Raw genomic sequence first — 25,737 nt, forward strand, 5'->3', positions numbered from 1 at the left:
TGTTGTTGTTGTTAATTGCTTTTTGCTTAAAATAGAATTTTAGTATCTGTGGAGGAGTCTTTTCAAAGAAAGCCCTGATCACAGAAGTGAATAGTAAGACTGAGGAATAGAATCTTCTGGAAGTAGAAGTATAGAAGTACTCCGGTGATATAGTTGGTTACTGTATTCATCAATGAATGGTTGAGATCCAATCAAGTTTGACCTGGATAGAAAAAAATTAAATTAAAAATTAAAATAATCTATATCAGTTAACTTAACCCACATTTGTAGTCCATTATTTTGGACTAATCTCTCTTGATTCCAAAAGATTATATTTTCTGAAATTGTTCAATGATTCTGCACAGATATCTGTATGTTATTTTTTATATAAATCCTTGTTAAGTTAAAAAAATCTCCCAAGCAATCTTAGAAATATCAGCAATTAAAAATGAAATTGGACTTTGTTCCTTTACTTTGCATTCTATAATTACATAAAGGAAATGAGTTACCAAGGTGGTCAACTGAAAATAAATTAAAATGGTAATATTTATACATAGGGACAGAGGCAATAGGTGAAGATACCAGAAATGACATCTATATTTGCTTTATTATTACACATATGTACAAGTGAAGGTCTTCAACTTCATAATGATATGTACCTTCTTAGTATTTTGTCCTTCGCTCTATCTCCTTTGGATACTCTTGTCCATAGGGCAAACTGTCCAGAAAGCAGTTAGGATAAAATTGTTCTTAGGAGCATTTAGTGGTTGATGTCATAATGATGGAAGTTTTGTTTATTGTATTTTGAGTTATTACTACTGTTTTTATTATGGATGTTATGATATTTAATGTTGAAATTACTACAGTGGTTGCTATTTAATATTGTGGACCGGATCTATTTTCCACATGCTGCTGCTACTATTGTTTAATTTGGTTGTAAACAGCCATGAGATACATTGGCAAATAAATAAATAAGTAAGTAAGTAAATAATCAATCAATCAATCTGCCAGATTGCTGTAGGAATCTTTCTGTCCCAGTGGTGCTTTTGTTCAAAGCTTTAATTAGCCTGGCACAATGGTTTTTCGATGCCCCTTGGAGTAGCATCAGGGTAGTGGAAATAAGAGATTAAAACTGTGTTTTATTGTATCATGGGCTCAACTTTAAGAATGTCTAATAGTCCCACAATTGAACATGTGTTATTGTTATACAATAAACTGATATCTCCAGAGAATAAAAGAAAATATATCTTTTAAAAACATCCTTCTCTGCATATAGTTTAGGAAGGGTTTTTTTAAACTCCATAACATATATCTTCTAAACTCTGCCTTCTCCTGTTCCCAGCCTAAGCAACTCAGTTACTTTTGTAGTCAAACTGTATGTACTTTTAAAGAATTTGATTTCTTAGCAATTATGTAATTCAGTTGTTATTAACTTTATACTAAATTATTGAACCTGTGTTTTCTAATATTTCTCCTTACATCTATATCCCACAATGAAATTGAGAGATATTCATTGAAAACAATGCTGAACTCCAAGATTTTGGAATAAACATAATTTGGTAGCAAAAGTATGTTGCATACATGCTCCCATTTACCAAAGAACACTAAAGACAGGTGCTGGTATTCTGATTTTATTCTTCAAACAATGAAAGCAGTTACCCCATAACTCTCCATACTCAGTCTTTGAAACCCACATATTTTATTTTTCAAAGTATTTTTGGCATGTTAATATTACTTTTTTCTAATTGACAACATTTATTTTCTGTATACAGTAGAAATATCTTGAACATATATAATCACTCATTTATTTGTAAAGGGCCACATTTTGCTGCTAAATTGCTAGGTGCACAATCATTGAACTGTACCATTAGAAAGGACACAACTATAAAAAATGTAAATGCATTATTGAAACTAAAATGGAATAGAGGTTAATTAAATCTAAATGAACATTGTTTTAGGGAAAGAATATGGAAAATTGTTCTATAGTCTATCTCTCACTAATGTGCTCTCTCTCTCTCTCTCTCTCTCTCTCTCTCTCTCTCTCTCTCTCTCTCTCTCTCTCTCTCTCTCTCTTCACACACACAAAGAAAGAGAGGTGGGAGAGAGGCACAGAATAAGTATGAGTGATGTCACAGTTATGACCATACATGTGTAAACATCATACATATATCATTTTTCCTAAATAATGTTCTTATTAAATAAATGCAAATGCATTTTTACTTGGATGGAAGTAAGAACAATTTATGTATTATTTATATTTTGCAATCATGCATATAATTGATATCAAATATAGCATTGTACTATATTATATTCTGTGCCCAGTGACTGCTTTCTAACTGTCACTAGCTTTAGCAATGATGATGCAGTGATACAGTACATCAGTCTATAATTGTGTTGCCAGGAAAAGTCCATCTTGTCATGTGATGGATTGTAAAATTACTGCGCTATCCAAAAATAAGATTCTTTTTACCTTATTATTGTAAATGTGATGTCATTTGATTCAATTATGCATTGTATAATAGCTTTGCTCTGTTTGATATAGATTCCACAGTGTGACTGCACAAGTTACTAGCCCAGAAAAATAAGTTTTCCTTAATTATGGGGAGAATTCTAGCCTTTTACATTAGTACAAAGCTACAGAGAGTCTTTGATATGCATTTAGCAACTCTGTGATCAGTGGCCTTCCATTCAGTGCACTGTCAGGGGCATCCCCATGTCTCTATTTAAAATCCCCATATATCCAAAGGAATTTTGCATTCAAAGAAAGATGTTTATGTCAAATGAGGTTGAACTGCATATCTGATTTCTCTATCTAAATGTCAACAATTTAATGTTGTTTCTCTGATTCCATTTGCATGAATTAATTATGGATGATTTAGATCGGCTTAGATAGGATTAAAAAAATAGATCTATAAAGCTTCCAAGCGCTTATATGGCATTACACATAAGCTACTAGGATAGCTTTAATTTAGCTTCATTACTAAAAGGAGGCAAGGGAATATTTTACACAATTGCATGTCTTGATATCTGTACATTTGTTTGTTTATTTAAACAAATGACTATAGGATTTAGTAGGATAAAGTGTTACTTAGAAATATCATATAACACAGGTATCTTTGCACAGAGTTACACCTGATTGCAGCCACCTGTAGTGTGAGCAGTGGTAAGTGAACTGCTTCTGTGCCATTTGCTGACTCTGTCAGATCGAAATTCAGCTCAATAACATTTAAACTAGTTCCTATTTGAAAGATTTGTCTTACAAAACTCTAAAAATGCTCTGAACATGGGTACATTGATTTTGTTGCTGGAATCTCCTGAGCTTTGAAGAAAAAGCAAATTCTATGTGCAGGTGGGAGAGGCATTGCCTCCTCAGTATTAAAGAAGGAAGAGAAGATTAAGATTTTCTGTTTGGCTAAAGCCAAGCCACTCTGTAGTACATAAGGCTATAATTTGTATGGATATCATTTCACTTGATACTGTCAAACAAGTTAAATGGCAGGTCCTTACGAAAAGTGGGACATAAATAAACATAAATAGAATTAGGTTAGTAAAATATTATTTTATGCTTAACTAGAACTACAAGTTTAAGTCATTAAGTATATACAAAATTCAGTGCTTATGAACAGCTTATGTTCCGGGAGGCTCTTCATATGTCTGTTTTGTTCACAAGTTCAACAAGCATAAAAAATATGTGCAGGTCTGTTCTTTTCTTGGGTGGCAGTCCAGTGGGCTTTGTGTGATGGTGGGGGAGAGGAGGAGGGTAGGAGGAACTGGGAAAGTGTGGGAGTGGGTTGATTATGGCATGCCATACTAGAAACTGCCTTTTCCTGCTTTCTCCCAACTTTCTTTCTCATCTTCTACTGTTGTCCTTCAGAATTTTGGGACAATGCTTCTGCTTGTGTGGAGTCAGAAGTATGCGTGGCCTATCTTCAAATCTATCCTAGAACATCCCAGTGATCCAGAGTTCATGGGAGGGGTTTGTTTCCAGTGTGCTGTATGTGTATATGGCATGACAGAAGCTGGCCCCTTTCCACCATCTCCTGACTTTGGATGTGACATTCTTATTGGCAAAAGTTCACAATTCTTAAGTTCATTAGTAGAGTACTCTTCATATAGTTCTTTATCATTAGATAAAGATTTTATATGTTGATATGCCTTATACAGTGGCTAATAAATTATTATTTAGATTTTTGAGTTGTTTCTAAGCATTATTTTTATGCAAAAAAAGCACAATAGAGTATTTTAAAGTACTGAGTGCTTTGGCATTTTCTAATTCACGTTATGAGTCATTTAAAGTTTAATTCCATCCCATTTAATTCTAAATTAAAGTACTAGAACAACACATCATGAAAACAGGTAATTATCATAAACTTACACATGAACCTGTAAGAAAGAGAACATATGAATTTTTCATTGCATTAGAAGTAATACAAATGTTCTAGATACTATGGTATGACTATATAGAGAGTGCATAAGACCTTACCAATCTCATGTCTTAAATAGAGTATCGGAATGAAATGCACTTAGCATCCTGAATACAAAAGAATAATTTTATATCTTGTGACACATGCCTTATAATTGTGTGAATATGTGCATCATACTTTAGATAAAACAATATAATGATTATGTGAAAACTTTGATAGAGGGAAAGATAACTAAGGAACAAATAACCAAGAGAACAGCTTGTTAAATAATATATGCATATCTAAAATCAAGTCTTATGATCAATCCCTTGGGATACAAACACACACATGCACACACACACATACGCAAGATAATAAAACCATAAACACACATACACACAAATATATACAGAGAGAGACAGAGAGAAATAGTGGTGAAACACATTTGCAAGAAGAATGATCAAAGCTGATAAGATAAATGTCATCGAATTTGGGGAATTAGATAACATTTCAATCATTTGTAAGAAATCAGTTGTTTTTGCCTTGTAGGCCCACACTGGCTACATTTCCATTGTTTTGGTTTACCATCAAAATAGATCTGCTTTTCCAGTTATGAGGGCCCGTTCCAGAAACATGATGTCTGGAAATCCAGGAGAAATGGGGAAACAGACTGGGAAGCACATACCATTAAAAAGATTAAGGCTGTCTCCCAAGAAGAAATAGATAGTCAGGTACCTTTTCCTTCTTCCTTCTTCAGTATGGGTATGGGTACATGGAAAAAATGCAAAATTCATAGATTAGAGTTCAAACATATATATATTTAAATATATATATTTCTTTTTTATCAACATGGAGAATTATTATAAGCTCTTGATAAAATAATATGTATTCTAAGATTGGCTAAACCTTGCATGATGTATGTAAGCAGATAACATTCTTTTTATATTAAATGTTTAATACAGGTAGTTCTCGATTTATGAGACATTTATTAAATGACTCTTGCCCCATCTTATGACCTTTCTTGCCACAGTTGTTAAGTGAATCACTGCAATCGTTAAGTTAGTAACATGGTGGTTAAATAGATCTGGCTTCCCCATTGACTTTGCTTGTCAGAAGGTTACAAAAGGTGATCATATAATTCTGGGACACTGCAACCATCATAAATATGAATCAGTTGCCAAGCATCTGAATTTTGATCACATGACCATGGGGACCTCTGACTTAGAAGAATTGACATGGCATACAATATTTGGGTAGGACACAAAATGGAATCTGGATTAAAATTTGGAAAGTGTGTATAGACATGCTGTACCTTTTATTAAAGTCTGATGCAAAGAGATCTGTCTATGTATTAAGGGTTATTCTAGTAGAAGTACGTTTCTGCTATGTGTGAGTGATATATTCAGACTGTAATGAGTTAAAGGTTGTTTAGAATATAATTTCTTCAAGAAGCTTAAAGAATGTTTTAAGAAATAAATTTTGACATTTTAAGTTTAAACCTTATTTACCTCACATGTTTTTCTGTTATATTGTTTTTATATCATCATTTTCCTAACCTTCATAACCTCCATAAATACTGAAGATCTATTCTACCAATCTATATAGCTATTTGGTTTATTTCATACAAAAGTAAACACACACACACCCTCCAGCACAGTGTTTAATATTTTATATATACACAGGTCAATCAGTTAGTTGAAAAGCCTTTTAACAAGGGTTACTTCCATGTGGTCATGCTCTTATGTTTTCATGGTTCCTTTACCCAACCAGACAGAGCTAAAGATAGAAAGCTACAGTGGAGGGGAGAATTCTGTTCACCAATAACATGCCTCTCTCCAGAGAAAGTACATATATCATTAGTTTTAGTACTTTGCAATTCTTCAGTATGTACTGTTTTTTAGAAAATGCATGTGTATATGGGGTATTCAAAAATTACATTATAAATATGTTTTTATAATGTAAATCCTGATTTTAATGACTGTTTTTAATCTCCTTGATATAAATTAATTCACATTAATTCTACCACTGAAGATTTAGAAACAATTCATAAAAATGACCATAAAAAAGAACACAAGGTGTGAACGTAAGAAATTAAGTGCTCTTAAATCCCATTGTAATTAATAGGATTTAAGTATAAAGCTAAATGCTCAAATCATTTTAATAATGATAGGATCAAAGTGTATTTAATGTTTCCTGGAATACTCCCAAAGCTAGCATTCTATAATTAAAATGAAATTTTATAGTGTTTATAGAAAATCTGCATGGTCAGTGATAACTTAAATATAAACTCATTTTCTTCAAGCCACATAGATGAAAAAAAATTATATTCAACAGTAATTGAAGTAAGAATATTCTGAAGTTTTAACAACCATTTTATGGACTGATACACAGAAAATGATTAGGTAATAAGGAAATTAACATGAGGTATTGTTGATTTGCTCTATAAACGTTTCTGGTTATAAAAAAAGAAATCATGAATTGCCACAAGAAAAACTGGAATAAAGAAATACAAAACCATTTAAAGATATTTCCAGCTACCCTTGTTGCACTTCAAAAATATTATAGTATGCTCTAGGACAAAGTTGATATATGGTACTTAATGTTCTTTTACCTTCACAATAAGAGATAAGCAGCAATTGTCTTTCTTTATCTTTAAGCATACTAATGTAGGATCTTTTAAAAAAAAGTTTAAGATAAATCTCTTAAAGCTAAGAAAATAATCTCTCTCTTTAATTGTAAAACAGTACAGTTTAATCGATTTATCTGTTTGTACATAGTATACAAACATGTTTAGACTCCTTTTAATTCACATACCTTCTATGCTTGTTTAGTTCTCTTTATATCCCATTTAAATGTTGGAAAAAATAAAACAGAATGTGTTCAGACTGCTAACATACATTTAGTATTCTGAGTTAGTTCCAAAATTAATGTATCAAAAACAAATCCAACATAAATTTGACTTGTGATATGTTCATATGGTATATTAGTATAATTGCTGCACCAAATATATATTAAAATATTGTTGATATGTCCCTGTAAGAATGTTCTCCAGGAATGCATTTGTATGTGTGTGTGGGGGGGGTGAGGGTGTTTTATATATGTTTTTTTCATATTTATGAATTCAAAGAAATATACACATCTTTTCTATATAGTGTATTTATTTATTTTACAATTCACTGTAATAATATGCTTGCTTTTCTGATCAAGTTGAAGACTAACTGCATCATTACTCAAAGGTGGTACCTACAGGATTTGTAATAGAAAACTAAGATTTGAGTCCTTATGCACATTTACACATTACACATAATTCTCATTCTGATATTTACTATTTACTGGCAAATAAGCACATTCTTCAAAACTTCAAGATACATTAAAATACACCTATACAATATATATTCACCCACCCAATTTTTAATGTAGAAAGACTGTAAAATTATATATATATATATATAAAAATTTTCCCCGGTCAGACCGGTATGATGCATATTGGGTTTTTGAACTTGCTATACTGCAGTTCTATTAAAAAGAAATTTGAATATATATATATATATATATATATATATATATATATATATATATATATATATATATATATATATATATATATATATATATATATATATATACACATACATACACACACACACACCATATTAAATGTCACAAGCAATATAATAAAACAACATTCTGTTAAATGCTAAATAAATAATTAGTTATATAGTTAATTTAAAAAGACAGCAGAAATATATGTACATCATAGATACAATATAATACAACACTAACTATTGATTAGAAAATACATTTTTGTCAGGTGTATTTCTGGACTTAATGTAGGCTTCATTTCAACAGATTTGAAAAAGAAATCATAAAAGATTACCTGCCTATATTTCTTAAAATTCCTTTTGTTTTCTGTGTTAGCCGTGTGCCATTCATTCCTTCATCTTGCAGCATTATACGCTGCGAAAAACTAGTATGCGAGTTAAAGCCTGATGACGCTAACGAATCCAAGCACAAATGACTGAATCAATAGAAAACCAGCCACTGCTGTTTAAGTGTATCGATAAATGTACCTTTATTTTCTCTTGAATGGATAAGTGTCGCAGTTAAAAGTCCTATAGATCTCTTAATTGAAAGTTAATTTTAAATCAATAAAGAGAGTCATTTAAATATTGATCAACTCTTTCTACAAGAATTGTTAGCTGATTTTTTTTTGCAACAACTTTGTTTAAATGCAATCAATACCCCACAATCAGTGCATTCCATAAAAAAATTGACAGATGTTCCCAAAATGCCTGCTAGGCATAAAGTTATCTGTTTCCATATACAGTATAGACATTTCACCCTTTTTCAGAGCTAAATAAGGACAAAGAAGATAAATGTTATTAAATAATAGTAGAATTTAGATAAGTGGATAACTCTTCATTCCAAGATCGCATTTAGAGAGCAGTTCTTGTATCACTTGGCAAACTACTTTGAAAACTGAAAAGATTTTCAGATGCAACTTGTAATATAGCAGATTATACAGTTTTATATATAACAATGTCACAATAAGTTTTAGTTAAGATGTAAAGTTGTAAAGTTATCCCAATGAGGCAAAATAAAAAAGCAGCTTACAATACATTTAATACCTCCAAACCTCTCAATATGCATTCTTGTCATCTGATCTGGGAGATAGATTAATGTTATTATCTCCCTGTTGCATAAGGAAGTGAAAAATTAACAGTGTGTATAAAGAAATTTAGGCATATTTAACTGAACCCATAATTTCCCAATTTATAATGTGTTCAGATGGAGAAAATGCATTTAAATTTTTCATTAAATAATTTATGTGAATTAATATGTCTTTATGATAATTATAATGGATAAAAAAGGATTAGAATTAATTCCCAACTGAAGTAGCTGTAAGTCTGAGAAAATAAATAAAAATAAATTTGCATATTTATATCACTATTCTAGAGTCATGCTTATTTTTTGAGTCAGCAGTGTTATTTGGATGTCATGTTTTCTTTCTTTAACAGCAAATATGCATAATTTCCCCCCTTTCAAATTCTGTGGGGGTATCTGAAAATATACAAATACAAATTTCATTCTTGACACCAATGTAACTTAGACTACTTTAAATGCCTTGGACATTAACAATTACTGTTCTATATATTAAAATATAATTGTGGCAAATTTAAAAAGAATTTAAAAGAAATGTATATTGCATTTGTTGGGAGCATCTTAATATTTGATTAAGATAAATATTTTGGTTAATGTTAATAAAAGTCAGTGTCAGTTGCTACTACTATAAATGAAATCTTTAGTGTAAACAAGAACAAGAACCATTTTTCATATGGAAGATAGAAAGAGAAAGGACTTTCTGTCTTTGTTTCTACGTTTTTGTGCTAGGGGTTGTATCCAGAATAAAAATATTTTACATATAATGAAGAAATAAGCAATCTGGTTGATTTTTTAAAAAAATATGAAAACCAATATATTTTTCATACCTAGAAATTTTCTATAAGTATTGAGCATATTGAACAAATGGCAACTGCCACAGAACATTACATTGAAGTTGTTTTTCATTCAGTCCGTCCAATAATCTTAATATCCTATACCATTCCCTTCCTCCAAAACACCAACCGTTGTCCTCCCCTCAAAATCTGTTTATCTCACCCCTGTGTGCGTAGTGGTGTGTTTTTATGTAAGGTTTTAAGAAATTGTTTACTCCTGTTATAGTCAAGTGGAAATTGCCCGTCTAAAATTGTAATGTTAATAGGAACACTTATGCTGTCATCTCTTTGCCCTACCCCTGGAAAACATTTGTAGTTTTCATTTCCTTTTTGGGGATGTATTGGATAGGCAACAGTTGTGCATGGTCTGTTGCATTATTTCCATTGTGAAAATCATTTGTTTCCATAACAGATCTCACATTCAGTTTAGAGATCTGTATTGAGTTTCTGTGCAATATCGCAAAGAATTAGAAGTCGCTGCTGAAACATTTTGCTATTAAAGTGGAATCATTGGTGTTCAGTAAATTTGTAGCTCTGAATATGTAGCATTGTTTCTTAATCCATTTTTCCCTGAACTCTCTTGTTTCAATTTACCGTGTTAGAAAATACACATTATAATTAACAGTTAAAAGAATGTATATACATACTGGTTCAGTTTCTGAAGATTCTGTTTCAAAGATTGGTCTTAAGATGTGTGACTGATAGATCTTATTTGTCTGATAGAGTAGACCAGGCGAAATAGAGCTACAGCTGGTTACTTCATTAGGTCCTCTCATTGATTGAACCCTGCTGAAGTGATGCAGCAGGCTCCTGAGATAACTGCCAGTAATAGAACAAAATGAATTCTTATCACAGAGATTGGAAAGGCCATTAACCCTGGCCTACAATGCTTTTCAGAGGTCACAGATAGGAAGCCAAGCAGTGGCTGGGAAAACTGTTTTCTGTCTAACTACAGGTCATGTTAGAGGGGTTTGTGTGACTTTTTTTCATTTTTCATCTCCTGTGCAGATGAATCTGTAATTTCAATAGATGTTAATAATAAGGTGTAAATTTGACATTCAAAGGTAGAAAGGACACAGGTTTTATTTCAATGCATGCTTAATAAAAGGCTATTGTTACTGGGATATTTACTGCCAAGATTGGCTAATATTTTTCTTATATATAAGCTGAAAGGGGAATGCATTACTGACTTTTATTTTTAAAAATGGCATGGTTCGCATGAAATACCTTTTCTTCCTAGATGAAAGCTATAATTGCCTGCCTCCTTTCTTGCTTTTGCCAGCAAGTTCATCTGTGAGTTAGTGTGAGACCTGTTTGCCTTTCACCTGGTTGAGGGGGATATATATCTAAGTAACAGTCCTATAATTTACATTTAATGCAACCTTTCAATTGACCAGGAGCCCACAACCTAAGCCCTCATCTCACAGCCATGGACTTTCCCACATTTGTCAAGTCAATGCCGTTCTGGGATAAGCTGGAAGAAATCATCCATTTAAAGCCTGTGCAGCAAATGACATTTTCTCTACCCTCAGTGACAAATTTACTGAGGCGATCTAGAAAAGAGAATTTTGTCGTTATATGTTTTGGAAGAAACAATCTAGTTTAAATGGAAGTGACCACTGTTTCATAAATTACTAGATGCATCTTCTCTTCTCCTGTTTTGCAAAAAAGAATAATTTATATATTATTTTTTTTATTTTTTAAAAAACATATGTTTGTGCTTTAACTCCAAAGCTTTTATTAGTGGAAGATTTCACGATAGATCTGATTGTTTTCACTTATGGAAATATTAAAGGCTTTAAATTATAATCATTACTAAATATAATTTCTTCAATGCATTGTAAACAGATTTTTCCTATCTCATTTATGAAAAATGTTAAATTATAATGCAGATGCATAATGCAGGTTTAATTTTAAAGAAGGTTATACCTTAACAGCTCTCCTCACCTTTCTGGATGCTTTTATTACACTGGTACACTTTTGATTTGGAGGGAAGAGGGCAAGGGACACACAACAGGAAATATTAAGATTAAGAGTAGAAGCAATCCCTTGTGCTTTAAAAAAAAGCTACAGGTCACATTTAAAACTGGTGGCAAAATACTCAGCTGTTAAGTGTTGCTCAAATCAAAAAGAGATAAATCAATAAAAAGAAAAGAACCATCAAGTGCACAACAACAGAAGGAAGCAACAAAAGAAGTACCAATGGGGGGGGGGGAAAGCATTTATAAAGGAAGGGGAAGAAAAAAACAAAGAAAAGAAAACCAATGTTCTGAAGATAAGAATGACAATTAAATGGCATTTGAGGCAGGCATGGAAGGGCATAAAAGAAACAGATTTTGCATGACTGAAAAGTTGAGAAACAGCAGTACTGATGGAGTGCCAGCTACAGAGCACTCAAGTACCATCTGCAAAATCTCCAAACAGTTGCCCTCTGGGGAAAAATACATTCACCAATTGATCCTGGACATCAGAGTTTTAGGCAAAACTAGGTTGGCAGTCATAGTTTTGCAGTCTCTCCATGTTGTGGAAGCCTGAATTTACCAGCAGTAGAAGCAGACAGATCTCCAAAGAAAGTTTTTTACATGCTGTAGAAGGCCTGTGGTTGAGAATATAGGAGCTTGCTCCCATTTGGCTGGCTGTATTTTCAGGATTGCTCCACAGGTGAGTTTGGAGAAATGTGTTGCCCAGTGAACTATGCCTTTATCATCATCTGAATTAACAATATGACCATGGCAATGTGTTTGATGGACTTTATTAGTTTTGGTTTCCCAGGTGCTGTTTTCTAACAGGAGCTAGATTTTGAGTGAAATCTGGGATATTTTTTGGGGGGAGGGGTAAAGCCAGCATTGGGCTTCAAATCTCCCAGTTTTGTTTGGGCTTCCCAATTCCAGGTGAGAACAGAGGGACAGCCAAGGGGAGGGGATCAAGCAGACAGTATGATAGAATTTTGTTGAATAAGATATCTGTGTGGCTGTTTAAGCCTAAAGCCCTGCGTTAGATGGTACAGATTCTTCCAAGTGAGTGAGAGACATGTGGAAATGGGATCTCCTTTGTGATAGATTGAGACTGAGGGTGGCCAAAGTAGGTTCAATGCTTCATCGTATCCCTTCTTTCATCTCTTAGATCTCGTACCAGGAGTTAGGATTCATATGCTGCTATTTAATGACAGATATACCTGTTATAAGACATTCTTCATCCATGATTATGAATGAGAGAGCAAGCCTGGCCTGCATTACAAAGGTTGAACATTCTCACTCAGAACCTTCTCACCTGGGTTTCAGATTTTAGCAATAGGCTTAACAATAGCATTTAGACTTATATACTGTTTCATAGTACTTTACATCCCACTTTAAGCTGTTTACAGAGTCAGCATATTGCCCACATATGTGCCACTATGATTTTGCATAACATCTTTGGGAAGGGGAGAAGGTTACTATCGTCATCCACAAGTCTTTGTTGGCATCAAAAGCCACTGCACAGATAGCTAAATATGGAACCTTATTTTTGCACCTTTGTACTATCCCCCATCCTGTATAGCAGCATCCTTGCCAGGCCTGCTTGCCCTGATTGCATCCCCCTACTAATAATGTTGGCGAACAGCAAATTACCTTCCCTTGCTGGATGGTATGGACCAAGCATGGCTGGAGTTCATGGCTGCCCTGATAACCATGAACCTTATGCAACATGCCAAGTGCCCAACACAGATGACAGGTCACATCCTAGATCTGGCTTTTGCCTCAGAGAAGACACAATGTAATTTCAAATGGGACGCACTGAACTTCAGTCTTTGTCATGAAGTACTCTGATTGCTTTGGTGCTCTTTAGTGCAATCCCTTTCTACAATGGTGAATATATACTGCTCAAAAAATAAAGAGAACACAAGATAAGACATCCTACTATTAAATAAAGTACATTGTGTTGTTTAAGTGTTACCTTTATTTTTTTGAGCAGTATACTATCTGATAGGTCTGCTAGATGGGTCCTGCTGGTTTTCAGAGAACTGTGAGGGTATTCAGAAGGATATCTTGGGCAATACCTGAAACTTTAGTTGCCCAGAATAATTAAGGAGCTTCTGAGGTTTTGGACTGGGCAGCTTTAGATTAACGCCTCTTTAACTGAGTAGCTCAGGAGATGGTGTGAGACTTTATATATATGGAATGTTGCTGGAAGAAGACCTACCGCAAGTATGACCAGAAATTGTTACCAGGTCAAGGTCCATCTATCTGTCTGTCTGTCTGTCTCTATCTTCTGTCTGTCTGTCTGTCTGTCTGTCTGTCTGTCTGTCTGTCTGTCTGTCTGTCTATCTATCTATCTATCTATCTATCTATCTATCTATCTATCTATCTATCTATCTATCTATCTATCTATCCCCTTATTGTATCTGCTGAGTAATGCCTTGCAGTCCTTTTTAAGATGATTTGTCTATTTTAACATGATTTATCCATTTTTGGGAAAGGATGTTCAAGAAGACATCTAAAAGATTCCATTTTCACAGCATTAGGCAGACAAAACTGCTCTGATCCTAGATGAACTAGATTCCAGCTGGACAATTCCAGTGCAAATGCCTAGAGTTTTCTAAGGTGATCTGTGATCATTTTGAAATCTGTGAGTCCTGATGAAGTGGATAAGGCTCTTTGCAATGCTGCATTTGCCATATCTCAGTAGGATACCTCTACCTCTTGGTTGATTAAGGCCTTCCATGAGGTTATACAAAATTGGATCCAAGCTTCCAACGCTTCTTTGAATTAGGAAATATTTTTGCCTCTTCAGAAGTAGGTAGTTCAAGTCTAATTGTCTGTACCTGTACCAAACAGATGATTCAATGGATATGCTGACCCCAATGCCTAAGGGTGTCATGGTCTGAATAAGGTGGAGCAGATTAAATCATTCCAAGACAGAGTGATAGAGTGGTTCAAATGTTTTCAAAGAAATTCCATCTTTGACTTTAATTAAGCTTACATTCCCCCATCAGAGATTGTTCAGTGTGAGGACTAGATCTCAGCAATGACTGAAGAGGGTTTTTGCATAATTACATCTTATGTACCAATAGAGATAACTTGCTAGGCAACTGTCATTTGAATTATTGCTTGCTATACATGCTATACATGGCACTATCCTTGAAGAATAACTGGAAACTATAAAATATCTGGAAGCTACAGGCAGTGATCTTTTGATTTTTTTTCATGTGATTGATGCTTTTGGAGCTACAATAGTTACCAGGCAGCTTCCAGATGCAATTCAAGGTATTGGCCATAATCTTAAAAGTCTTATATGGCTCAGAACCCAATTTTCTGATGGGCTGCCTTTTCTTGTATTCATCTAATCAGATCAAATAAGAACCACACCTTCCAAGTCCCATCCTTATATCTGACAGAGCTTTTTAAGAGGACATTATCAGTGGCTGTCTCCACTCTTTTGAATGCACAGTGGAAATTCGATCAGGGCCATCTTCCCTACGAATCAGGAAAGCTGATTCTAAGTTGCAAAAGGGCAGGGGCTGCTCTTGGACTGGAATTCACCTGATATTTTTATTGGTTGGTGCTTATTTTTTGTTTTTTATGTTCTTTCATGGTCTTTTTTAATGTTTACAATATATTGTTAAGTCTGAGGGAATGGGTGCTATACAAGCAATATAAATAAAATAGTTTGTAAGATGCACTAGAACAGGGCTTTTCAATCAGTGGTATGGGTACCACCTGTGGTACATTGGCACCTGGCAGGTGGTACGTGACCATCCTAGAAAAGTGATAGCGGGGGAGGGGAATGGGCTGAACCTGTGGCAGCACCGCACAATCCTGAGCAAGAGATGGCTGGAGCTGCAGGGCTACCAGGGCTCAGCAGAAATGCCAGGATCAGTACTTTTTCGGGGCTGTCAGGACTCAGTGGAAGCCCAGAAGAAGCGCCAATCAGCTGGAATGGTGCAGCATCTCCAGGGTCTTGTGATTTACATTCAGATGCTTGGCAACTCATTCATATTTATGATGGTCACAGTGTCCCAGGGTCATGTGAAGTGACCAAAACCTCCTGCAACCACCCAGCAGACGGGGGAATAAAAACCAAACACACCCCCACCCCACTGCCAATCCTCAACAGAAATGCTCAGAACAATGAAAACCTCGGACAGGAGGAAGAGCGCTGCTGGGGAGGCAGGCGTTTTGCTCGGCTGTGGCTTGGGGGGCACTTTTTCAGTGCCATTGTAACTTCAAACAGTCACTAAGCGAACTGTTGTAAGTCGAGGACTACCTGTACTTCATCACTTTTTTCCTTTTCTTTTTTTTTTGGTCATCAAGTTTTTGACACCTTGCTAGGCGACTGGTGGTACTCGGATGTTGCCATATCCTAAAAGTGGTACAATGGGTGAAAAGGTTGTAAAGCCCTACAGTAGAACACATGTGAAAAATATTCCTATTTGTGTCAAAATAATAATCATATAATAATCAATTATTACTTCCCTTTGTTCTGAGAGAGGACTCTTTAGATAGCTTGATCATTGTCCTTTATATCAGGGGTTTATAAACCTTTTACCTCCCTTTTGTGTAATCTTAATTCATACATCTCCACTAAAAATGGAAACAGCAAAATGAATACAAATGAACAATGAAAACAATACAATGAAACTTTGGGAATAGTGAATTTATTGTAACAATGTACAACTAAAAAGTTCTTCCCACCCCTCCCCTGGATTCTCTTTGCACCTCCCCAATAAAGGTACAACTCACAGTGTGGGAACCCCTGTTTTGACTTTTCCTTTGATATGGCATAGTAGAGGTAGTCCTCAACTTATAACCATTCATTTAGTGATGTTCAAAGTTACAATGGCACTGAAAAAGTGACTTATGACTGTATTTCACACTTAAAACCATTGCAGCATTCCCGTGGTCGCGTGATAAGATAAGATAAGATGATATGATAAGATAAGATAAGATAAGATAAGATAAGATAAGATAAGATAAGATGATAAGATAAGATAAGATAAGATAAGATAAGATAAGATAAGATAAGAACACATCAAAAATGAAATTTAGTTGCCCGCTGTCAAAGTGGAACACACACATGACACACACCTAACCATACTATATACACATATGTATAGACCCACACCCATACATATACATAAAAAATAAATATTAAATACTCTCCATCTTGAATATATAACAGAAGGAGGAAACTTGAGAGTTCACAAGGTTAATGCTGTATGGAATGAAACTATGGCCTTTTCCTGTTGTTTCCTTTGCATCTAGTTGTAGATTATTAACTATTTGAAAAAGGGGCTTTTATGTATGTCAATATATATATAGACACCATAGTATTGATAGTAATAATAAAATCAGGACTAACAGCAGCAATAGCAAAGAAAAATGAGTTACTAGGGTCTGTGCATTCGCAGTGGCTTTGAGAACTCCATTTTACTACTGATAAAGAACATTATAGAACAAAAGACTAAAAACTAGGTAGGTTTGTTTGTTTTGAAAGAATGGCTCAGGAAATTTACTGTGCCAGTTTATGAGACATTAGACTTCTTGGAGAATTGCTGTCTAGTTCATGCTAGATGTCTGGAAGGATTATCCAAAACTAAAAACCATGTTCATATTGTCCAGAAGAAAGATGGCAGAAATAATAATCTTTTCTGTAAAAAAAGAAGGAAAAGTTAGTTACCTCTCTTATCTGTTAAATAGTGGTCTTGATGACTGCTTTTTTCTCAGCTATGAAACCTAAAGTATAATACATGTCCATTGAAATACTCCTGGTTTTTTGGAAATACAATATTAAAGATTAAAAGGATTTTCTTCTAATGCTTCTAATAGTACAAAATGTTTTTAGGAAGAGAGAAGGTGAGGTCTATGTTACAAACTTTCATTGTAGCAGCATGGTACAAACTATTATTTGATAATATTCTATTAGATCTTTGTAAAAAAAAATACATGAAGAAAGGAGAAAAAGTAAAAGAATGCCTGAAACGTGGGGTTAGTCAATTACAATTACAATTCCAGTCTTTGAAAAAGATAATGAGTCAGATTGGCTAATTTGAATGGACTCTTAGAGCCTGGAAAAGAAGAGGGCAGTTTATAAAATATTACAGGGCACCTGCACATTCCTCCCATATCAAGGAAGCCAGTAGTAACCTCCTCATTGTAGTCACAGAACCTCCACTTAATTAAGTTATTGACAAATTGGGTGCTAAAATATACACCTCCGGTTTTCAAGATTATATAAACTAACCCCTTTTAAAATCTGGTCAATAAGAATCTAAGAATCTAGTGTTCTTGGTGGTGAGCAGCTAAGCTATCCCTCTCTATCAGTTAACCATTCTAAGTAAATTATGTGCTAGGCATCTTTATGTAAGGTTTGCTGATTGAATGACTGCAGTGAAGGTATTAGCTGATAGACTTGTAATGAAAACACACAAAAATAATATGTTTTGTTTTTACTTAATGTTCACTGAATCATGCCTAAAATAATACCAGTAATCAGCTAAGAACGGTAACAATGAATGTTTTTGAGTGGACATGTGAGTTTATAGTATCATTTGATTTTCAGTCACTCTTTTACCACTTGAAGTCCATTGCAATTACATCATCATCATCATATCTAGCTTTTTGAAAAAATAAGCCTAAAATAACCTTAAAATGACAGGTGTGTGCATTTTACTAGTTAACCAATCTATTGCTAAATTCTGCTCATTTGTGATTGGTGTTCAAAGCTGCTTTGTTTGAATTATGGTCAAGTGTGGAAGATTTGTTAGTTATGTCTTGCACAGAAGGTTGCAATATTTAATGTTTTCCACTGACTTCTGTCTCACTAATACACTATTTCCCCATCTTGTTGTCTTGGTTATTACTGCCTACTTGCTTATTTTTGGTCTTTAAAATAAAAGCAAAAGGCAGTGTGGTGGGTTTACAAGGAATAATTTGAGACATATAGTGCATGATGTTTTAATAAAGTAGATTTACCAAAGAATGCATTTATTTTTCTCATCTCATACCTTTATTTATTCAGCAGATTAAATTCTTTTTTGTGGAATTTAAATTTCTTTTTTTCCTGTTATTTATTCAAAAAAGAAATAGCTTCATGTGTATGCATGTATATATTTCCTTGTATAAAAGGAAATAAATAATTTTGAATTAATTAGTATTTAAAATTCAGTGGGAAATGATACACAGTGGAAGTCAAAAAATCCTGAAGCATTTATAATCTGTTAATATCACATCAGAGGCTTCTGCAAAAGGGTCAAGTGGGAAAAACAGACTCTCAGTCTTGGGACACAAGCTCCATCTGTTTTGTACATTTGTTCAATCAATCAGAATAGAGCTGGAAGGGACCTTGGAGGTCTTCTAGTCCAGCCTTTTTCTCAAGCAGGAGTCCTTATATCATTTCAGATAAGTGGTTGTCCAGTCTCTTCTTAAAAACCTTGAGTGATAAAGGACCCACAGCCTCTGAAGGCAAGCTGCTCCACTGGTTAATTGTCCTCACTGTTAGGAAGTTTCTCCTTAATTCCAGGTTGCTTCTCTCCTTAACTAGTTTCCATATGTTGTTTCTTGTTTTGCCTCCTGGTGCTTTGAAAAATAATTTGACCCCTTCCTCCTTGTGGCAGCCTCTCAAATATTGGAATACTGCTATCATGTCCCCCCTAGTCCTTTTCTCTAGACTGCATCTCTTCTTCATATGTTTTAGTCTGCAGGCCTTTAATCACCTTAGTTGTTCTTCTTTGCACATTTTCCAAAGTCTCAACATCTTTTTTGTTATGTGGTGACCAAAACCAGATGCAGTATTCCAGATGTGGCCTTACTAAGGCTTTATAAACCGGTACTAATACTCACGTAATTTTGATTCTATGCCTCTGTTTATATAGGATTTTATTAGCTTTTTTGGCTGTGTTGCCCAATGCTGACTCATGTTTAAGTGATCGTCCACTAGGACTCCAAGATCCCTTTCACAATTTCTGGTTTTGTTTTTGTTACTGTTACTGTCACATTGCATGCATGTAGAAAGTGGCAGAACTTTTGATGTATGTATCAGTGGTGCCTCTGCCACGTATGATTTAAGAAAAGTACCTCTTTAGCATCTATTTAAAGAACCAAAAATTTTATCCTATAGCCATTTAAAGTATTGTGGAATTGAACATTTGATTATGGGTAAAATATTCCACTATAAAAGAAAAAAAATGGATTTATTTCTGAGCTTGCATTTAACAGACATTCATTCCCTAACAAAATGCCAATATAAACCAATTTATTAAATTTCATCTAGTATGCGTTTCCCAATGGATGCAACAGAAAATGGAGCTGCTTCTCTCCATACAATCAAGGTTCATGATATCATGTTATGCTGAATACTAGATTTTGCTTTATAATTTGATGAAGCATTCCTTTCAAAGAGCAGTTAGGAAAAGTTGACCTGGTAAATGAAGATCTGAAATCAGAAAGCCTTTTTGTAATCTTAGAAGAAAAACTTCTCCAAAGTAGCTTACTTTGCTACCTGCATTAACAATAGGCTTCTGAATCAGGGAAAGGGAAGATTAGGTGTCCTGAAGTTCACATGATGTGAATGTATTTGGTGAATATACAGTATTTAATGAAATATGGTATTATCAACTCTCTGGGTTAAAGACGGGATGCAAATAGAGGACAATTTCAGGCACACACAAAAAATAAAATAAAAGAGATAGATGTAAATGTAGAGCAGGAATAAAGTTAAATAGGACTAGTCAAGTCAAGGAGCAGAAGGGTAGAAAATCCAGAAGCAGCTATAAATTCAAAAATAGGCAGCGGCATAGCAATTATATGCTGAGGATTTTGTGTGAAGAGTAAAAATACAAGCAAGGAACATGTGTTTTCAACTTAACTAGCATCTGCCAAATTTTAATTAATTGCTGAATCTTGCCTGTTTCTTTAATTGCTACAATGGATTGCACAGGTTTAAAAAGTAGCATGTCTAACCTCCCTGCACATGTAGGGAAGCCTATTCTTAGGGTTATCTTATCACAGGGAGGGCCTCCTTAGGGTTCCGCCGGTTAGGGAATGCCGACGGATGGTTCGAAGGGGGAGGGCATTCTCTGTGGGCACGCCTGCCCTAAGGAATGAACTGCCAGTAGAACTTCGGACTGCCCCAGACCTTCGCTCGTTTCGCTGGGACCTTAAAACTTGGTTGTTTGATCTTGCTGGCCTGGACTGAGGGGGTTTTAATTTTAATTTTAATTTTAATTTTAATTATTTTAATTAATTTTAATTTAATTTTAATTTTAATTTAATTTTAATTTTAATTTGTTTAATTGTGGACTAGTCTTATTTAATTCTATTTTAAAGTGTACTTATTTGTATTGTTTTAACTCGCCCTGTAAACCGCCCTGAGTCCTTCGGGAATAGGGCAGTATATAAAATCAATCAATCAATTAAATAAATAAAAAAAAATATAAATAGCATATAATTTCTTAGAAAGATTAAAGAGGCCTTGCCAATCATAGTAATTTTAATTGTGGTATAATTATATTTTTAAATTTTAATGTTTTAATTATCAGAACATAATAGTAATATATTTGTGGATTAAATTAATTTGTATTTCTATTCAAATATAAATTTAGTGCATAGTAATATTTTTGGTAATAAATAACATTTTGTCTGCTTTACTCAATTTCTTCAGATCTTGAAGAAGCATTTTGGTGCAAAGTTTTTTTAAAAAAATTCTATTCCTACTGTAATAGTTTTAATTGTGAAATGGTGTGTTACCTTATCTTAATTATTTTTCCCCTTTAAACTAAAAAGTCATGAAAGCTCTGTTCCTAAAATAAGCTGCTTAGCACCAATAGAGTAATAAATATTGACATAGCATGGAACTTTATAAGGAGTATTTGTTTATAATTTCAACTTTTAAAAACATTCTACAAGATTTTAGCTAGCTAGCAAAGATTAAAACAATAGAAAACTTAAAACTGAGTTACATAGCTGAACTGGGGGAGATGAGACCAAATAATTCCATAACATTCAGCCTAATAGTAGATTCCACAAAGGACCAAACTCAGAATCTTTGGAAAAAAACAGATCTTCAGCCCTTCTTCAAGCTGGGCTGTTTTGATCTCAAGGGGATTCTTGTTCCAGAGGACAGTTGTAGCTAACAGAAGGAATGCCTCCTAGGTCCCATGAGATGACATTGCTTAATAGATAGGACTGAAATATGTCAGGCAGAAACAATGTAAGACAAGTGGTCCTATAGATTTACCGGTATATCTAAATATCTTTTCCTGTGAATGATAGTCATAAAGGATGCAGCTACATTGAGAAGTTACAGAGAGGTCCAGTGTTAGTTCCTTTGTGTAGTCCAGACCACATTTTGCCTTTGAATCTGCATTTAGCTGATATATACAATTATAATTTTATACAGTAAATGAAATCTTTATTTTAGGTACTTAACTTTAATCAGTAATTATTACTTTTGTATTATGTTGTGCTCTGTCTTTTTCAATATGTGGCATTAGGAGACATCCATAGTTATGTAATCTTTGAAGTAAAATGGATCAGGTATATTAATGGTGAGCTAGGGAGGAACCTCTAGAAATGACTTCCCTTGGATCTGACAACCCTAGCAGACAAGACAGAGAAGTTACAAAGTTGTCCTACAGAAGAGAAACTCATTGCAAAGGATTGATTGACCTTACAATCATTGTAGATCAGAAGTTAATTATTTCTTTGTTGTCTAGCATCCATAATTTTGCGTGCGTGCGCGCGCGCGCACACACACACACACACACACACACACACTGTAGAAATATAGAAACAGACAGATACAGATAGATAGATATAATGTGTATGTGCTTTATATACTGTATTTGCAGCATTTACCATTCTACAGTAGTGTGTAGATACTCAATTTTTACATTTTCAGATAAGGGGGAAAAATGATTCTAATGGCAGGTTACATTATTTTTGTTTTTAAAATTTTGTAGCAAATAGTTCCAGTGATCTCAATAATCTTGAAGAAACACTTAAAATGGAGACACTATGAAATCTGGTCTAAATTATTAAGTCAAATCACTTTCATAATGTTGCCAAGAAAACTATTTGGAGAAATCTGTATTGGCCTGAGGAACCTAGTGTTAATATTAGAAAATATTTATCTTTCAAGTTTCATGTTCACGTCTCTAACTCATTGGATAAGAAAATAATTTCTTTTAACTATTCTTAATTCAAAATTTTGATTCTTTTTTTCCTGCTATATTGCCACTGATGATTAATACCAATTTTATTTCTCTAAAAATTTCCCAGATTTCCTTTAGCTATTTCTTTTATTCCTTTGAGATTGAATTGGCTCAGTATTTCCTTATATTAAAGTGTGTATGTGTCTGTTTATATCTTTCTGTTTAGTGGTTCTCCAACTAACTCTTTTTGCCTTTTTGGAAAATGTACATTTTGTTTGCCAAAGGTTGTATTTAATCTGGGTTTTTAGATGCCAGGATTGTTCTGCCATAGTCTTCTGTGACAGATAAAATCACTTCTGAAACTGAAAAGAAACTGCAACGAAATTAAGCTTGTTTTGTTTGAAGTTTGTGTGAATCTGTGTGTATATGTGTGTATGTTTTAAGGATTTTTCATTTATTTTAGTTCTTTTCTTTTAAAAAGTAGAAAATTGTGCAGTGGCCTTTTGGCAGTATCTCTCTAATGCAAGCAGTCTTCTACTTACAATCATAATTGAGACCAACATTTCTTTTGCGAAGTAAGAGAGCTGTTAAGTGAGTTTTGCCCCATTTTACAACCTTTCTTGCCACAGTTGTTAAGTGAGTCACTACAGTTGTTAAGTGAGTAACATAGATGTTCAGTGAATCTGGCTTCCCCATTGACTTTGCTTGTCAGAAGATTGCAAAAGGTGATCAAGTGACCCCAGGACTCTGCAACCGTCATAAGTATGAACCAGTTGCCAAGAGTTTGAATTTTGATCACATGACCATAGGATGCTGCAATGGTCACAAGTGGACAAATGGTCATAAGTCACTTTTTTCAATGCTATTGTAACTTCAAACAGTCACTAAACAAATGGTTGTAAGTTGAGGATTACCTATATCAGTGGTCCAATTTTGGAGTGATTTAAAGTACAAAAAATATTATGGTTGCCCATTTTTCCTTTGGAACAATGGAGAAGATACTGCCTATTCTTTCTAGATTCTCATAAAATAATTTTGAAATGGTGCCATTTAGATGTTTAGCAATGTTATTTTTGCACTCTGACTTGTATTTGAAAAGCTGTTAGTGCTATGATTTGGAGATATCCTCTATTTGAAGAAGTGTCCAATCACAATCCAGTTTTAAGATTTAATAGAAAACATGAAAAGGTGACACAGTTTCATAGTAGCAGTATATCAATAATAGATTAAACCATTGGAATGGATAGCTCATTTTAATTCTTTATATAAAAATATATAGCTTTAAACAATACCATTTTTTTAAAAAAAATAATCACCAATATTCTCCTTTGGTCCATAGCAAATGCCTTTGTTTTGGTTTTCTTTTGTAAAGATGTAATAAAGGGTAGGCAAGGAATGAGAGTTATCAATAGAATTTAAAGATCATTAGACTCCTATAATTGCACAAAAAAGTATGTGTATAATAATTGTGCACACAGAAAAGGCAACAGGACCAACCCCATCTAAGTAGAAGTAGTCTACAGTTTATACAATGTCACTAGATATATTGCATTGCTATTTATCCACATCATTTAATATATGCATACTTTTGCAATATACACTCATATTTGCCTTCTATTTTAAAGAAATATTACTTTATAGGTAATACCAGGGCTTTTTTTCTTATAGAAGGCTCAGAACGGCATTCCAGCACCTTTTTTTTTTAAAAAAAAAGCTGCCTCTATTGGCTTTAGGAGTAGGCAATCTTGGCTCTTTTTTATGACTCGTGGACTTCAACTCCCAGAAATCCTAAGCCAACCACGCTGAGGGGAAAGAGAGAGGTTTCCAAGCTGAGCCATGCTGGCTCAGGAATTCTGGGAGTTGAAGTCCTTGAGTCATAAAAGAGCCAAGGTTGCCTACCCTACACTAGAGGAGGACATTAAAATTATTTACAAGGTTACTTTTTTAGGAACTAAACTTTTAGAATCTAAAACAGCTAATTCAAAAAAGCCAACAGGAAAGAACCTCACATTTTTCATCTGCTTCTGTCTTTTGGAAGGTAACATTAGATAACAAAATAATCTATTTCCTATGTTAACATCTCTGCAATGAAATCAATAAAGGTAACAGGAAAGAAATGAGAAACATTTTTCTCAATGTAATATGTCTAATTTAGCTGATGCTAGAAAAAAATAGTATCTTTTGTACACTCTTGAAAACTATTTTGAATCTATAACCATCTATTACAACTAAACCACTTTAAATTAAACAATTCTTAAGAATGAAATATTCTTAATTTGGACTTTACTTTTACTGTTTGGATTGTTTTGTGTTTTGAAAAATAGATTATTTAGAATCTAGTTAGGTTGCACTTCAGTCTTTAAATAATTAACCTAGTATATACATAACAATATATGATGTTTTCCATGGTGAGCTTAACATCAATAACATTTATTAAAAAGGCTAAAATAATTTCTGGTGGTATTATCTGTACATTAAAATTTTGTTTAGTCACAATCTCTCACTTTTCACATTCTGGACAAGCAATGGTCATGTATCTTAGCAAAAGATGTTACATATGTGTATAAGTGTAGTCAGTAGCAAATGACTTTTTAAAAATATCAAACATGCAAAGAAACAAAAATAAGTCCAAAATATCTGTATTACATCCAGAAATGCCAACTTTGCAACCAATATTTCTCATCCATAACTATGGCACCCTAAGGATATCTGCAAATGCTTCTCTGGGATC

At 33.9% G+C, this 25,737-nt stretch overlaps 1 protein-coding gene across 1 annotated transcript in view; it reads left to right on the forward strand.

The window, feature by feature from the left end:
* The window catches only part of ZFHX4 (zinc finger homeobox 4), a 208,139-nt gene that overhangs the window by 131,327 nt on the left and 51,075 nt on the right, over window positions 1-25,737 (forward strand). The window lies entirely within an intron of this gene.

Source organism: Vipera berus (assembly GCF_964194415.1).
Source record: "Vipera berus genome assembly, chromosome: 3".
Classification (NCBI taxonomy): domain Eukaryota; kingdom Metazoa; phylum Chordata; class Lepidosauria; order Squamata; family Viperidae; genus Vipera; species Vipera berus.